The 17447-nt window shown below is 43.8% G+C and overlaps 1 protein-coding gene across 1 annotated transcript in view; it reads left to right on the top strand.

Moving 5' to 3' along the window:
* Nucleotides 1–17447, top strand: part of RNGTT (RNA guanylyltransferase and 5'-phosphatase) — a 441453-nt gene that overhangs the window by 262773 nt on the left and 161233 nt on the right. The gene's annotated exons all lie outside the window — the stretch shown is intronic.

Raw genomic sequence — 17447 nt, 5'->3', positions numbered from 1 at the left:
TAATTTATCACCATGAACAAAAATATGTACAATAAGCAAATAGTCAAAAATATTACTAAATATAAATAATATCAATCTATTTCTAAAACATCTGTTTTAGGAAACCCCTTGGTTAAATAAATGTCCCAATATTCAACAAATACTGTATTGCATACAGTTCTTACTGCTGAGTGCTTTCTGTGCCAAAAAAATAAAAATTCTGCTCACGGTATTTTAAAATACAGCAAAATTTATTTGTCAAATAAATGTGGAGGCTCCAGCATGGCATTGGGGATTACAGGCCACTGGCTGCACAGAGGTGGGAGATCACTGTGCAGCTCCCGCCCTCCCCCCACCCTGGGACCAGACTCAGCGATGAGGCTGCATCCAACCCTGACACAGTGCAAGGACTGGGCCTGTCCCAGAAAAACCCCAGGGCCCTGCCCCTCTGTGCTAGGTGCACCAGATGTGGGCAGGCAGGCTCAGCAAGGCAGGATCCAAGTGTGGAGGGGCTTAATGTGTGGGGATCCAGGTGTGGGTTGAGAATGTTCTTTGTGGGGCAGTCTGGGTGTCGGCTGCTCAGTGGAGGATCTGGGTGCAGGGGGGAGGGGAATCTGGATGCACAGGGGCTTGTTGTAGGGTTCTGGGTGCAATGGTAATGGGATTCTGCAGGGGGGTCCAGGTGAAGGTGGTTGGGGCTCAGTGGGGGGAGATCTGGGTGTGGGGGGATAGAGCTCAGCAGGGGGGCCTGGGTGTGGAGAGCTCAGTGGGGGGTTCCAGATGCTGGGGGAGTGGGGCTCAGTGGGGTGGGGATCCAAGTGCAACTGGTTGGGGCTTGTTAGGGCGGGGATCAGGGTGTGGTGGCTTGTTGGGGTGGTCCAGGTGCGGCTTGCCAGGAGGGTTCTGGATGCAGTGGGGGTGAGGCTTGGCAGGAGGGTCTGGGTATGAGGGGGTCTGGATTCAAGAGCAGCTTCCTGTACAGTGATCCCCCCCGCTGCAGCTGAGGAGTGATGTGTACAGGAAGCGTTGCGGGGGGAGCTTCCTACAGAGCTTCAGAGTTGCAGAGCTTCCTACAGACTGGGAGAGAAATCTGGGAGTGGGTCTGTAGGCCTCTGGACATGGTAGTGCATGGCTGGAGCTTGCTTCAGGATTCAGTTGTGTCCTTGTTACCCATACAGAATGTTTTGTCTTGTATGAACAGGATGGTAAACTAGTCAACTAATTAAACTAGTTCATAGACTTTAAGGCGAGAAGGGACCATCAGGATCCTCTAGCCTGACCACTTGCACATTGCAGGCTACAGAATCTCACCCACCCACTCCTGTAATAGACCCATTACCTCTGGCTGAGTTACTGAAGTCCTCAAATCATGATTTCAAGACTTCAAGTCTAGTTTAAGTGACCCATGCCCCTTTCTGCAGAGGAAAGCGACCTCACCTCCACCCCCGGGTCTCTGCTGATATGACGTGGGGGAGAATTCCTTCCTGACGCCAAATATGGCAGTCAGTTGGAGTCTGATTGTTTTGGCAAGACCCACAAGCCAGATACCTGGGAAGTAATTCTCTATGGTAACTTGGAGCCCTCCCTGTCTAGTGTCCCATCACTGGCCATTGGGAATATTTACTACTAGCAGTTGCAGATTGGCTACATGCCATTGTAGGCAGTCTCATCATACCATCCGCTCCCTAAACTTATCAAGCTCAGTCTTGAAGACAGGTAGGCTTTTTGCCCCCCATTACTCCCCTTCAAAGGCTGTTCCAGAATTTCACTCCTCTGATGCTTAGAAACCTTTATGTAATTTCAAGCCTAAACTTGTTGATGGCCATTTATATCTATTTGTTTTTGTGTCAGCATTGACACTCAAATAACGCCTTTCCCTACCTGCTTGGGGAGAGGGGGAGAGGCATGGTGGCCTGAGACTGCCTCAGCAGTAGCCACTGCAGAAGTCACGCAATCCATGACCTCTGTGACGGACATGCAGCCTTACTCACAGTCATCTAGTGATCAACCAACACACCAAGGTCTTTCTCCTCCTCTGTCTCTTCCACTTGATAGGGCTCCAGCTTATAGCAAAAATTCTTGTTGTTAGTACCTACGTGCATGACCTTCCACTTTGCACTATTAAATTTCATCCCATTTCTGTTACTCCCGTTTTCAAGGTCATCCAGATCTTCTTGTATGATATTCTGGTCCTGCTCTGTATTGGCAATACCTCCCAGCTTGGTGTCATTTGCAAATTTTATTAGCGCACATCCACCTTTTGTGCCAAGGTCATTACTAAAAATGCTAAATAAACTTGGCCTCAACACTGGTCCTTGAGGAACTCCACTAGTAACCTCCCTCCATCTTGACAGTTCACCTTTCAGTATGACCCATTGTAATCTCCCCTGTAAACCAGTTCCTTATCCACCTTTCAGTTCTCATATAATCCCCGTCTTCTTCAATTTAACTAATAATTTCCCTTGTGGAACTGTACCAAATGCCTTACTGAAATCCAGGTAGATTTGATCTACTGCATTTCCTTTGTCTAAAAAAATCAGTTATCAGCTCAAAAAAAGAGATCAGGTTGGTCTGGCATAATCTACCTTTTGTAAAACTATGTTGTATTTTATCCCAATTACTCTTTACCTCTGTGTTCTTAACTACTTTCTCTTTCAAAATTTATTCCAAGACCGTGCATACAACTGAGGTGAAACTAACAGGTCTGTAGTTTCCTGGATCACTTTTCCCCCTTTCTTAAAAACAGGTACTATATTAGCAATTCTCCAGTCAAAGGGTATGACCCCCAAGTTTATGCATTAATTAAAAATCCTAATGGGCTTGTAGTTTCATGTGTCAGTTCTTTTAATATTCTATGATAAAGATTATCTGGGCCCTGCAATTTGGTCACATTAAGCAATTTGAATTCGACTTTCACCTCGGATGTGGTAATTTCTACTTCCATATCCTCATTTCCATTAGCCACCCTGGCATTACCTCCAAGATCCTCATTACCCTTACTAAAAACTGAGACAAAGTATTTTTTTAGGTGTTGGGCCATACCTAGATTATTAGCTTTCCTAGTTTTCTTTTTATTTATGTGATGTGACAAAGTTCCTCCTCTATCTTGGTGGGTCTTGCACTTATTGGTGGATTTACTCGCCTTGGAGCTTCATGGCAGCCCTCAGCTTAGCCGTTTTTCTGAACTCACAGTCCAGGTTGACTCTTCCTGTGCTGACCCGGAGTTGGGAGGTTTGGGAGGAACCCGGACCCGCCCTCTACTCTGGGTTCCAGCCCAGGGCCCTGTGGATTGCAGCTGTCTAGAGTGCTTCCTGGTACAGCTGTGTGACAGCTACAACTCCTTGGGCTACTTCCCCATGGCCTTCTCCCAACATCTTCTTTATCTTCACCATAGGACCTTCCTCCTGGTGTCTGATAATGCTTGTACTCCTCAGTCCTCCAACAGTCCACGTTCTCACTCTCAGCTCCTAGTGCCTCTTGCTCCCAGCTCCTCACACACACACCACAAACTGAAGCGAGCTCCTTTTTAAACGCAGGTGCCCTGATTAGCCTGCCTTAATTGATTCTAGCAGCTTCTTGATTGGCTGCAGGTGTTCTAATCAGCCTGTCTTAATTGTCTCCAGAAGGATCCTGATTGTTCTGGAACCTTCCCTGTTACCTTACCCAGGGAAAAGGGACCTACTTAACCTGGGGCTAATATATCTGCCTTCTATTACTCTCCTGTAGCCATCTGGCCCAACCCGGTCACAGTGGCTATTGGATACTATTTACTATTGGTTTTAATTTCCTTTGCAAGTTCCAACTCTGCTTGGCTTTTGGCATTTCTCACTTTTCCTCTACTCTTTCTGACCTCCAACTGATAGCTTTCGTTTCTGATCCATCCCATCTTCCATTGCTGGTAGGCTTTCTACTCTTAATAACCTGTTTTAGATGCTTCCTCATCCAGATGGGTCTGCCACCCTTCCCTATGAATTTTTTCCCCTTGCTTTGGAAGCTGGTTTCAGATAGTTTCTGCAACTTTGACTTAAAGTAATTTCAACCCTCCTCCACATTCAGATCCTTGAGTTCTTCAATCCAGTCCACTTCCCTAACTAACTCTCTTAATTTTTTGTTTGACCTTTTGAAATCAAGGACCCTACTTGCAGATCTTTATTTGTTTATCCTTCCATTTAGTTTAAATTGCATTAGCTCACGGTCACTCAAACTAAGGTTATCTATTACAATCAGTTCACTACTCACCAATACCAAATTTAATGTTATCACTTCTTGTTGGTTCAGTAACTCTTTGGTGAAGAAATATGTTAGCGATCACATCCAGGAAAATCAGTTTCCAAATCCTCCCTTTCTGAGCCACTGAGCTCCCCAGAACATTTTGCGATTCAGTCATTTTTTTCTGCAAAGACATTCCCTTTACTTTGGAAGCACCTTCATTGTTGGATGGCTCTTGACTTTACTGTTCAGAAATAATGCAGTCACGGGGCATTAGCTGGTTACATTTCTAAGAAATGCTACCAGTTCCACGCGCAGGGCCAGGTAGGCAGGCAGAGCTTCAGAGTCTCAATGCATGGATGAGACGATGGTGTAGAGAGGACGGGTTTAGATTTATTAGGAACTGGGGAAACTTTTGGGATGGGGGAGCTCGTACAGGAAGGATGGGCTCCACCTAAACCAAAGTGGATCCAGACTGCGGGCACTTAACATTAAAAAGGTTGCAGAGCAGTTTTTAAACTAAGAGATGGGGGAAAGTTGATTGCTGCAGAGGCGCACGTGGATCGGACAGAGACCTCTCTTAGAGGAGAGTCTATTGATAGATTTCAGAGTAACAGCCGTGTTAGTCTGTATTCGCAAAAAGAAAAGGAGTACTTGTGGCACCTTAGACACTAACCAATTTATTTGAGCATGAGCTTTCGTGAGCTACAGCTCACATTGATGAAGTGAGCTGTAGCTCACGAAAGCTCATGCTCAAATAAATTGGTTAGTCTCTAAGGTGCCACAAGTACTCCTTTTCTATTGATAGAGATTCTCTAGGTTTTAGTCAGGAGGAGGGGATGAAAGAGGATAAAGTATGGGCCAGATCAGGCAAGAAACATTCACATAAAGAATCTGACACATCAGAAAAGGGCAGACAAATAAACAGTGACAAGTTTTTAAAGTGCTTGTACACTAACGCTAGAAGTCTAAATAATAAGAGGGGTGAACTAGAGTGCCTCGTGTTCAAGGAGGATATTGATATAATAGGCATCACGGAAACCTGGTGGAGTGAGGACAATCAATGGGACACAATCATTCCGGGGTACAAAATATATCGGAAGGACAGAACTGGTCATGCGGGGGCAGTGGCACTACATGTGAAAAAAAATGTAGAATCAAATGAAATAAAAATCTTAAATAAATCCACATGTTCCATAGAATCTCTATGGATAGTAATTCCGTGCTCTAATACGAATATAACAGTAGGGATCTATTATCGACCACCTGACCAGGACAGTGATAGTGATGATGAAGTGCTCAGGGAGATTAGAGAGGCTATCAAAATAAAAAACTCAGTAATAGTGGGGGATTTCAATTATCCTCATAATGAGGGTACATGTCACCTCAGGATGAAATGCAGAGACAAAATTTCTCAATACTTTAAATGACTGCTTCGTGGAACAGCTGGTACAAGAATCCACAAGGCGAGAGGCAACTCTTGATCTAGTCCTGAGTGGAGCTCAGGATCTGGTCCAAGAAGTAACTATAACAGGACTGCTTGGAAATAGTGACCATAATATAATAACATTTAACATTCCTGTGGTGGGAAGGACACCTCAACAGCCCAACACTGTGGCATTTAATTTCAGAAAGGGGAACTATGCAAAAATGAGGAGGTTAGTTAAACAGAAATTAAAAGGTACAGTGCCAAAAGTTAAATCCCTGCAAGCTGCATGGACACCTTTCAAAAACACCATAATAGAGGCTCAACTTAAATGTATACTCCAAATTAAAAAACACAGTAAAAGAACTAAAAAAGAGCCACCATGGTTTAACAACCATGTAAAAGAAGCAGTGAGGGATAAAAAGACATCTTTTAAAAAGTGGAAGTCAAATCCTAGTGAGGTAAATAGAAAGGAGCATAATCACTGCCAAATTAAATGTAAAATGTAATAAGAAAAGCCAAAAAGGAGTTTGAAGAACAACTAGCCAAAAACACAAAAGGTAATAACAAAATATTTTTTAAATACATCAGAAACAGGAAGCCTACTAAACAACCAGTGGGGCCCCTGGATGATCGAGTTACAAAAGGAGCACTTAAAGATGATAAAGTCATCACGAGAAACTAAAAGAATTCTTATGCTTCAGTCTTCACGGCTGAGGATGTTAGGGAGATTCTGAAACCTGAGCCGTCTTTTGTAGGTGACAAATCTGAGGAATTGTCACAGATTGAAGTGTCACTAGAGGAGATTTTGGAATTAATTGAGAAACTTAACAGTAACAAGTCACTGGGAACAGATGGTATTCACCCAAGAGTTCTGAAAGATCTCAAATATGAAATTGCGGAACTATTAACTATGGTTTGTAACCTGTCCTTTAAATCAGCTACTGTACCCAATGACTGGAAGATAGCTAATGTAACGCCAATATTTAAGAAGGGTTCTAGAGGTGATCCCGGCAATTACAGACCAGTAAGTCTAACGTCAGTACTGGGCAAATTAGTTGAAACAATAGTAAAGAATAAAATTGTCAGACACATAGAACAACATAAATTGTTGCGCAAAAGTCAACATGGTTTATGTAAAGGGAGATCATGTCTTACTAATCTATTAGAGTTCTTTGAGGGGGTCAACAAACGTGGACAAGGGGGATCCAGTGGACATAGTATACTTAGATTTCAAGAAAGCCTTTGACAAGTTCCCTCACCAAAGGCTCATATGTAAATTAAGTTGTCATGGGATAAGAGGAAGATCCTTTCATGGATTGAGAACTGGTTAAAAGACAGGGAACAAAGGGTAGGAATAAATGGTAAATTTTCAGATTGGAGGGGGGAAACTAGTGGTGTTCCCCAAGGGTCAGTCCTAGGACCAATCCTATTCAACTTATTCATAAATGATCTGGAGAAAGGGGTAAACAGTGAGGTGGCAAAGTTTGCAAACGATACTAATCTGCTTAAGATAGTTAGCAGATTGTAAAGAACTTCAAAAAGATCTCACAAAACTAAGTAATTGGGCAACAAAATGGCAAATGAAATTTAATGTGGATAAATGTAAAGTAATGCACACTGGAAAAAATAACCCCAACTATACATACAATATGATGGGGGCTAATTTAGCTACAACTAATCAGGAGAAAGAACTTGGAGTCATCATGGATAGTTCTCTGAAGACGTCCACGCAGTGTGCAGCAGCAGTCAAAAAAGCAAACGGGATGTTGGGAATTATTAAAAAAGGGACAGAGAATAAGACAGAGAATATCTTATTGCCCTTATATAAATCCATGGTACGCCCACATCTTGAATACTGCACACAGATGTGGTCCCCTCATCTCAAAAAAGATATACTGGCATTAGAAAAGGTTCAGAAAAGGGCAACTAAAATGTTTCGGGGTTTGGAATGGGTTCCATATGAGGAGAGATTAAAGAGGCTAGGACTTTTCATCTTGGAAAAGAGGAGACTAAGGTGGGATATGATAGAGGTGTATAAAATCATGAGTGGTGTGCAGAAAGTGAATAAGGAAAAGTTATTTACTTGTTCCCATAATATAAGAACTAGGGGCCACCAAATGAAATGAATAGGTAGCAGGTTTAAAACAAATAAAAGGAAGTTCTTCTTCACACAGCGCAGTCAACCTGTGGAACTCTTTGCCTGAGGAGGTTGTGAAGGCTAGGACTATAACAGGGTTTAAAAGAGAACTGGATAAATTCATGGAGGTTAAGTCCATTAATGGCTATTAGCCAGGATGGGTAAGGAATGGTGTCCCTAGCCTCTGTTTGTCAGAGGGTGGAGATGGATGGCAGGAGAGAGATCACTAGATCATTACCTGTTAGGTTCACTCCCTCTGGGGCACCTGGCATTGGCCGCTGTCGGTAGACAGGATACTGGGCTGGATGGACCTTTGGTCTGACCCAGTATGGCCGTTCTTAAGTTCTTATGTACAATGAATGATCGTACTCCATTTTCTGCTTTAATCTCATACATGGGGCTGGGCTGTCTTTTTCTTTTTGTTTAGTGACTATATGAACCTGACACTCCCAAAATGCTTGAAGTTTTCTTGACCCAACCTTCTCCAACAGATTCCTCACCAATACATGGTTGTCAGGCTGAAGCTCCGGTCCTAGTACTTTTCTGTCGTAGTATTCCTTCCCTCTAGTAACTGATTTCAGAATATATTTTGTACAATCCGGTAAACTTCTTTCATCTGCCTCTTCCAGTGCTCAGCGTATACCTGATAGGTGTCACTTTCTTGATCTGACCTCAAGTCAAATAATAAGTCAGTAGGTAGCTTTGGGTTCTCTTATTCAATAGTGTAAAGGGTGAGAAACCTGTTGCTTCACTAACTGTGCAGTTATAGGCATGCACCACTTAGTTCATAGACTCCTTTCAGATCGATTTCTTGTCTTCATCTAGAGTCCTGAATATAGAGAGTAAAGTTCAGTTAAAATACTCAGCTGGATTTGCTTGAGGATGATAAGGAGTTGGTTTAGAATTTTGGATAACTGTATTCTTGAGGGTTTTTTTAAACAACTAGTTCTCAAATTCCTTTCTGTGGTCATGGTATATCTTTGGAGGAAATCCAAATTTCATTGCAAAGTCATTGATGATTTTCTCAGCAGCAGCAGAAGCCTTACCAAACTTATTTGTTGTAGAGTATGCTTTGGCTAGCTTTGTGAAATTATGCACAATCACCAGGATGTATTCAGACCCTCCTTTACTCAGAGCGAAATGAAGGTAATCAATGAAAATCCTATCTAAAGGTGCTGTAGAGATGTCACTTGGCTTAGGTACCCTGCTAAGTATATTCAGCCTTTTTGGTTTCACACATTTACAAACACTTGTGATATAATGTTCTATGTCCTGTTTCATATCAGGCCCAAAAAATCTTTCTCTTGCTGGGTTTACAACTCATTCTGTTCCCAAGTGAGCCATTTCTTCATGCTGCTGTTTATATGCTAGTTCCCTGTATTGCCCTGGCAGCACAAATTGGGTTCTCCATATTGTCTTGCGCCTCAAAATACCATTGGAATCAATATGAAGCTTTGTCAGCTCAAATAGAAAATGTTGATCTTCATTGGATTCCCCTTTGCTTTCCTTCAGACTCAATTGTGGTTTCTTTTCTTTAGCTCTATAATTCTTCGAATTGCAGAATCACTTGCTTGAGAATATTTTTGCTCATCAGGATGTATTTTTCCCACTGGGTATTCAATATGTTGTATTCATTTGCTTGTACAATAGATAGTTTTGCCATAATTGTGGAAATCTACTCCACGTGACCCTCATTTTGGGCTTTCACAGGTGAAACGATTGCCGAAATGCTCTCAGGGTCATATTCTTCTGTACCTCCTTTCATGTATGTTTCCATATTTAAAGGTTCCCTGGATAAATAGCTGGCATCAGTGTTAACTTTCCCAGGATGGTATTATATGGTGAAGTTGAAATCCGAGAGCTCTGAAACCCATCTACGACTAGAAGCATTTAGTTTAGCGAATAACATCACGTACATTAGTGGGTTATTATCTCTGTAGACTGTACATAAAGGTGCACAGAAGAAGTCATCTCTGAACCTTACTGTTCTAGCCCACTTCAGAGCTAAAAACTTCAATTTCCCAGAATGTAAGTTAGGTGGGCAAACTTTTTGGCTGGAGGGCAACATCTGGGTGGGGAAATTGCATGCAGGGCCATGAATGTAGGGGTGTGGGAGGGGGTGCAGTCTGCAGGAAGGAGCTCAGGGCCAGGGTTTGGGGAATAGGAAGGGGCTCAGGGCAGGGGGTTGGGGTGCAGGGAGGAGTGCGGGAGGGGGCTCAGGGCAGGGAGTTGAGGTGCAGGAGGTGTGCGGCAAGGGGCTCAGGGCAGGGTGTCGGGGTGTGGGGTGCAGGAGGTGTGCGGGCTCTGGACTGGTGCCGCTTACCTTGAGTGGCTCTAGGGTGGCAGCAGCATGCAGCAGGGCTAAGGCAGGCTCCCTGCCTCCCTGGCCCTACTCCACTCCCGGAAGTGGCCGGCACCATGTCCCTGCAGCCCCTGAGGGGCAGGGGCAGAGGGCTTTGCAGGCTGCCCTCGCCTGCGGATACCTCCCCTTAAGCTCCCATTGGCTGGGGAACGGTGCCTGCTGGCGAGGACAGTGCATGGAGCCCTCTGACCTCGCCACAGGGACGTGGTGCCAGCTGCTTCCGGGAGCAGCGCGGGGCCAAAGCAGGCAGTCCTGCCATAGTTTGCCCACCTCTGATGTAAGTGGTAGTTCTCTGCAGATGTTAGAGTTCTGGATCCATTGGAAATGACCTGGAAATTTCCTTGGTGCTGGTACAGGATGGCCCCCAGGGCTTCACTGAGGCATCAGTATACAAGGTGAATGGTTTCTGAAAATCTGGGTAGGCCCTGATTGGAGGGTTGGACAGAGCATGAATCACGTGTTCTAAAACTCTTTGATGTAGTTCTGTGCTGGGCAGCTAGCTGTCCTGTTCCCTTGACATTTTTTGTGATTGGAATGGCGATCATACAGTGATTTTGCCACCCTAAAAATCATTTATAATTCCTCTGTAATAGCTAAGGAACCCACCCAATTTTTTTACTTCCCTCACCATAAAAGGAGTCCTTTCTTTCAAAGCCTGTATAGCAGCTATGTCTTTCTGGTCCATGTTATATATCTCAGCTGACACCATCCTTCCATTATAGCTCACCTCCTTCTTGAACAGATCACATTTATTTGGTTGCAGTTTGATAACTCTTTTCTGCTGACTTTTGAGAACTTTCCTAACATTTTCTGTATGGTTCCTATATATTTTGCTGTAGACAAGCACATCATCAAAGTAGGGTATGAATATTTCACCACTCAGATCTTCCAGGCAGTCTTCTATGCAGCACTTGTGTGCTACAGAGACATTATTAGTGAGTCCAAAAGGAAGGCAAACCCTTTCCTATAATCCCCAGGGTGTAATGAATGCCATTAGGTGTGCACTTCCTTCACTTATAAACTCCATGATAAGGTCTAGCTTGATCAAAGACAGAGAACTATAAGTTTCAACCTAAGTTATCAAGGATCTCTTGAATTGTGGGTATAGAATATCTGTCTTGGTTTTTTTGTTTGTTTGTTTAATTCTCTCTAGTCTGTGCATAGTTATAATGTGCCATCTTTTTTTCTGACCCAAACTGCAGGTGAGGAATATGGTGACTTAGATAGTTTTATTCACTTTCTGGCAAGAAGATCTTTTATATAGCTCTTCACTTCAGTATATGGGAGGCTAATATGAGGGGGAAAGGAGTCCAGGAGAGCTGGCTGTATTTTAAAGAAGCCTTATTGAGGGCTCAGGAACAAACAGTCCCAATGTGCAGAAAGAATAACAAATATGGGAGCTGACCAGCTTGGTTTAACAGAGAAATCTTTGGTGAGCTTAAACACAAAGGAAGCTTACAAGAAGTGGAAACTTGGACAGATGACTAGGGAGGAGTATAAAAATATTGCTCAAGCATTCAGGGGTGTAATCAGGAAGGCCAAAGCATAATATGAGTTGCAACTAGCAGGGGATGTGAAGGGTAACAAGAAGGGTTTCTAGAGGTATGTTAGCAACAAGAAGATGGTCAGGGAAAGTGTGGGACCCTTATTGAATGGGGGAGGCAACCTAGTGACGGATGATGTGGAGAAGGCTGAAGTCCTCAATGCTTTTTTTCCCTCGGTCTTCACAGACAAGGTCAACTCCCAGACTGCTGCACTGGGCAGCACAGTATGGGGAGGAGGTGAGCAGCCCTCAGTGGTGAAAGAACAGGTTAAGGACTATTTAGAAAAGCTGGACATGCACAAGTCCATGGGGCCGGATCTAATGCATCCGAGGATGCTGAGGGAGTTGGCTGATGTGATTGCAGAACCATTGGCCATTATCTCCTTCCTTGGAAGTTTTTAAGGTCAGGCTTGACAAACCCCTGGCTGGGATGATTTAACTGGGAATTGGTCCTGCTTCGAGCAGGGGGTTGGACTAGATGACCTTCAGGGGTCCCTTCCAACCCTGATATTCTATGATTCTATGATTCTATGATCTTTGAAAACTCCTAGTAGTGGTAGTTCTGCAAAAAAGGACCTGGGGATTACAGTGGATTGGAAGCTGGATATGAGACAATAGTGTGCCCTTGTTGCCACAAAGGCTAACTGAATATTGGGCTGCATTAGTAGGAGCATTGCCAGTAGATTGAGAGAAATTATTATTCCCTTCTATTTGGCACTGGTGAGTCCACATCTGGAATATTGCATCCAGTTTTGGGCCACCCACTACAGAAAGATTGTGAACAAATTGGAGAGATCCAGCGGAGAGCAACAAAAATTATTATGGGACTAGGGCACATGACTTAAGAGGAGAGGCTGAGGGACCTGGGCTTACTTAGTTTGCAGAAGAGAAGAAAGGGGGGATTTGATAGCTGCCTTCAACTACCTGAAAGGGTGTTCCAAAGAGGATGGAGCCAGGCTGTTCTCAATGGTGGCAGATGACAGAACAAGGAGAAATGATCTCAAGTTGCAGTGAGGGAGGTCTAGGTTGGATATTAGGGAAAAACTATGTTACTAGGAGGGTGACGAAACACTAGAATGGGTTATCTAGGGAGGTGGTGGAATCTCCATCCTTAGAGGTTTTGGTCCTGCTTTGAGCAGGGGGTTGGACTAGAAGACCTCCTTAGGTCTTTTCCAACCCTAATCTTCTATGATTGTATACAATAGTCAGAGGATGGCATTATATGTTTTCTGGACAGGAGTCTTGCTAGCTAGTTTAATATCCATTTTCAAAGTTTCAGTACACTCTACATCTGAATCATTCCTTGCCATTCTTTCTGCAGCATTTCTCTGTCCACTTTCTATTCTTCTTCTGTGTGGTGTCACAAGTTGACAGGAGGGTCCCATCTTTCACTAGGGGTTTGTGATGTATCTTTGTGCTCAGCCAGCATTGGTGGTTCGTCGTTATAATGTTCTTTCCCTTTCAAAGGGGGCCCACTTTCTAGCTCCTGTGGTAATTGTATAGGATGGATAGCCCTGTAGTCGTCTCACTATGGTTCTTACCTTGAAGGTGATATCAAGTTTAGAGATATTGCTGACATTTACTCCAATCTGATGAGAGTTGTTTCAGAGCTATATTAGGTGTTCTATAATATTAAGACGTTCAGGGCCTGGTGCTGTTTAATTTGGAAAAATAGTACCATGGTGTCATCCTACGTGCAGTTGGTTCTTACTATACACCTCACTGCAACTGCTTGTCTTCTCGGAATAGTCACATTTCTTGTTCCTTTCTTGACTGTCGAAATATCCTCTGTCCTTTTGCCCTTTTGCTGTATTAAATTAACTATGCTTTTTGCTAGATTAACTTCTATATGAAGTGCTGAGGTTAAGAGTTGCTTACATTGTGAGAGGGGGCATTAGCTTTTCCTAGAGTCACCCTAATAATCTCTTCAAAGACACTGAAGCCTATTACAGGTTGTTTCATCTTGCCACAACTCACCAGCATAGGGACACATATCTTAATAGTATGATGGGCCTTAGGTGGTGATAAGTGGAATTCTATTTCAACCCAACCTTGTTGTCATTCACTGCTTTTATATCCAGTCTCCCTTCAATGTTTAGAATTTCTTCGGTGGGTCTTATGTTCAGCTCTAGGAGATGGTCCTCTTACCATTCTTTTATCAATCATTGTTGCCTGAGCACCTATGTTCCAAAATGCTATTACTTTCCTCTCATTGAAATAACACCACACTGAATGCTTTTTTCTAACTGACTTGGCAACTTTTCCTTGCTGTTGAGGAGCTCCTACATTAAAGCTTTGATGAGCCACAGTATTGGGTAACTTATTACTGTTCTCCATGGAGCTTTGCTGACTTTGGCAGACTGTTTTATGTGTTCTCCCGTGTTGCATTTGACAATTCATTGGACAATACATTTTCTAAAGACACCCTGAACACTTCATAAACTGTCCCAAATTCCTTTTTATTGGAAATAGATACTGGGATTTCTGGTTTGGGTTGATCACTCCCTTTTCCCCGGTATGACCCTCTATCATCGTCCGATTGCTGACCTTGCACCTGACATTCTCCAATGATTCCATCTCTTAGTTGAATTGGAAGACTGGCAGTTTTGACAACATCTGTGGCAACAACTTTGCATTTGTCCATTCTGATTTACATAATGGGGGAAAATTATTATAGGTCTTCCCTGAACTTGTGGTGTTTGTGAGAGCCGCCATTTCAACTGGTAGTTGCTGATTGCTTCATTGTTTTGTACAATCTGGATAATTAATCAATTTTGCTTTGGCATTTTTTAAGTTCTTTGACAGTGGTAAAGTCTTTAGTTTCTCCTTCTTCCAAAACAGGTTGCATGGAGTTTATTTTTAATGGACTCAGTTGCCCTGATTATTTTAATGTTTGCTGCTGTTCCATTTCAGTGCTACAAGCAGTATACAATTTTTCCAACAAAAGTTCATCAGCTATATTTAAGTCCTGTAAGTACGGTTTTAGGTCAACTTTAATAATTTCATTGTACAACTCAGTCCAAATAAACTGTAGAAACTGACTTTGAACCAGTTAAGACTGATATTTTAGTACAGAGCCGGCCTTCTCTGATGCAAAAATAATTTTTTACGAAGATCTCTTTGTTCTTGAACTGCCTTCATTAATTTCTTAAAGAGATCAGTGGCATTTTTTGTCAGAATAATGTGTTTGTAGAATCTGCCTTTGTTTGGATAATGTGAGAGCACACTTGCCCTCTGATAACTTTGGTGTTTTAATCCTGGGCTGACTTGCACAGATCACACCTTCTATAAATTCTGGCTCTGAATAACCCCTCTTTAATCCATTTTCAACTTGGTGTTTCAGACTGCTGAAACTTAACTTGTTCTTTCGTATAGAATCACCATGGATGTGTAATTCTGAAATCTTTCCTGAATATTAAGGTCAGGTTTCGATGGCTCTGGAGTTGTCTCTTTATTACTTTCATTTTAATAGACTACACTGATTCACTTTTAATCAGCATAGTTCTAACTTGCTCTGTTATCTTTCATTGCTGTAGCACTATCTTTTCCATGTTCTGACATATCAATAAAGCTTCTTCCACTCTTGTGTAATGTTTCCTGTTTAGCCCGTTTTGGATCTGGTTTGACCTTCCCTTTCTGAATCAGATACTGAATTTGATCATTTGGATGCAGTAGTGTGGACATTTCCTGTTCCTCCATTGAGTTCACAGACTCTATTGCTGGGGGAATTCTGTGCCAAAAAATAAAAAATTCTACACCAAAAAATAAAAATTCTGTGCACAATATTTTTAAATTTTGCAAAATTCTGCAAATTTTATTTTTCAAAATAACACTACAAAATCAAGCCATTTTCAATTATTTTGGTAATTTATTTCAAAATACCTGTCAGCAAGTATGTGTGTAACAATCCAGACACGCACAAAAATTCCCTCCGGAGTAGAGAGTTAAAGAAATCCAGATGACAACCCAATTCCTGTTTCTCTGCCCCCTCCCCTTCAGAACCCAGCTGGGGGGACCAGGCAGACACCCACACCCCTTTCCACCAGAGCCCAGCCACAGGGCATCCCCCAGTCAATACACCCGAACCTCCTCCCTCACAGAGCTCAGCCACAGGCCCCACTCCAGTCCAGCTATCCACACCCCGTTTCCCCCAGCCCAGACCCCCACACCCCTACCCTCCAGAGTTCAGCCACAGGACCCCCAGCCTAGATGCCCAAACTCCCTCCCTCCAGAGCCCAGCCATGGCGCCCCTCTTGCCCAGATACACACACTCCCTCCCCTCAGAGCCCAGCCACAGCCCTCCCCAGCCCACATACCCGTACCCTCTACTCCTCAGAGCCCAGGGATCTAGAGGGAGAAACAACCTGATGCTGGGTCCCAGCTTGTACAGAGTTTCCTGTGCGCTGCCACCTCCTTCCCTCAGGGCAGATGGGGAACTGCAGCTGTCAAGAATGCTTCAGCTCCTTCCTCCTCTCCCCAACCTGGCAATGTTTTCTATGTGTGAGCTGGGCTCTGCCGGGTCCAGTGGCCCCTAGTGGCAGCCCATTTCTGTGGGGAAAAGGAAATTCTGTGTGCACAACATTAATTTCTGCAAAATTCTGCATCACGTGCATCATTTCAGTGGCACAGAATTCACCCAGGAGTAATCAGATTCACTCTCTAAATGCTCCTTTATGGTTTTTGCCCCTTACATTTGTTTGATTTGTTCCCCTGCAATTCATAACATTTCAGTCACAGCGAGGAGATTCTGCTCTTCCAGGAGGCACAAGCAACTTTCAGTCTCAAGCAGGACATTTTCAGACTTTGCCATTTTGGGGCCTGCCCAATTGCACTACTCTGAAAGGGCCCAGAACAAATGATCTTGGTGAAACCTTCAGATTTGTTGCACCCTCCATCACAAGACTCATCTTTTTAGAGAGAACTTTGTTTATTCTAGGGATTCAAACCTTTTCTTCAGAAGTTCTTTTTGCAGACAAAAACCCCCTCAGTGTATAAACCAGCCTCCTCTTGCACACACTGCACACTCCAGTCCCTGCAGTATCTCATTCACTGTTCTTCTTTGAGTGCTTGCTCATGTATATTCCACAGTAGGTGTGTGTGCACATCACATGCTGACCGGTGCCGGAAGTTTTTTCCTTAGCAGTACCCGTAGGGTAGGGGAGCACCGCTGCGACCCCTGGAGTGGTGCCTCTATATCGCACTATAAGGGGAGCTGCGAGCTCCCTCCACCCTCAGTTCCTTCTTGCCGCCAGTGCAGGTGCATCGGAACTTCTTGCTCCAGCGTTGCTGCTGCCTTTCCAGTTGATCTTAGTGGTACCTTTAGCTAGTTGTTAGTAACTTGTAGAAAGTAGTTTCTCAGTTGTTAGAGTGGGCCCAGGGCATGCCCCGTGCCCTAGGCTTCAAGTCGTGTGACTCCTATCGCCGTTCCATGCCAAGGAGTGATCCGCATGCTGAGCGTCTCTGGTGCTTGGGCGAAACTCACGTGAGTGAACGCTGTAAGATCTGCAGGTCTTTCAAGCCACAAACTAATAAGGAGAGAGACATCAGACTTCGCACTCTCCTCATGGAATCGGCGCTCGCTCCAACTCCAGCACGCCGTGCGGATTCAGCACCAGGCGCCGCATCGTTGGTGTGCAGTGAAGCCCCCTCCACCATTCGGCACCTTTCCCCTTCCAAGAAACAAAGGAAGAGCTCAACTTCTCAGCGGTGCCGAGAGAAGGAAGGGGGAAAGGCTGGTCCCGCTTTGGGCAGCCCTCAGTCCCCTCCCGGGCTTGAAACCTCCAATTTG

This window comes from Eretmochelys imbricata, chromosome 3 (genome assembly GCF_965152235.1).
Source record: "Eretmochelys imbricata isolate rEreImb1 chromosome 3, rEreImb1.hap1, whole genome shotgun sequence".
Taxonomy (NCBI): domain Eukaryota; kingdom Metazoa; phylum Chordata; order Testudines; family Cheloniidae; genus Eretmochelys; species Eretmochelys imbricata.
The sequence above is the reverse complement of the archived record's forward strand: the minus strand, read 5'-3'. Positions and strand labels throughout refer to the sequence as shown.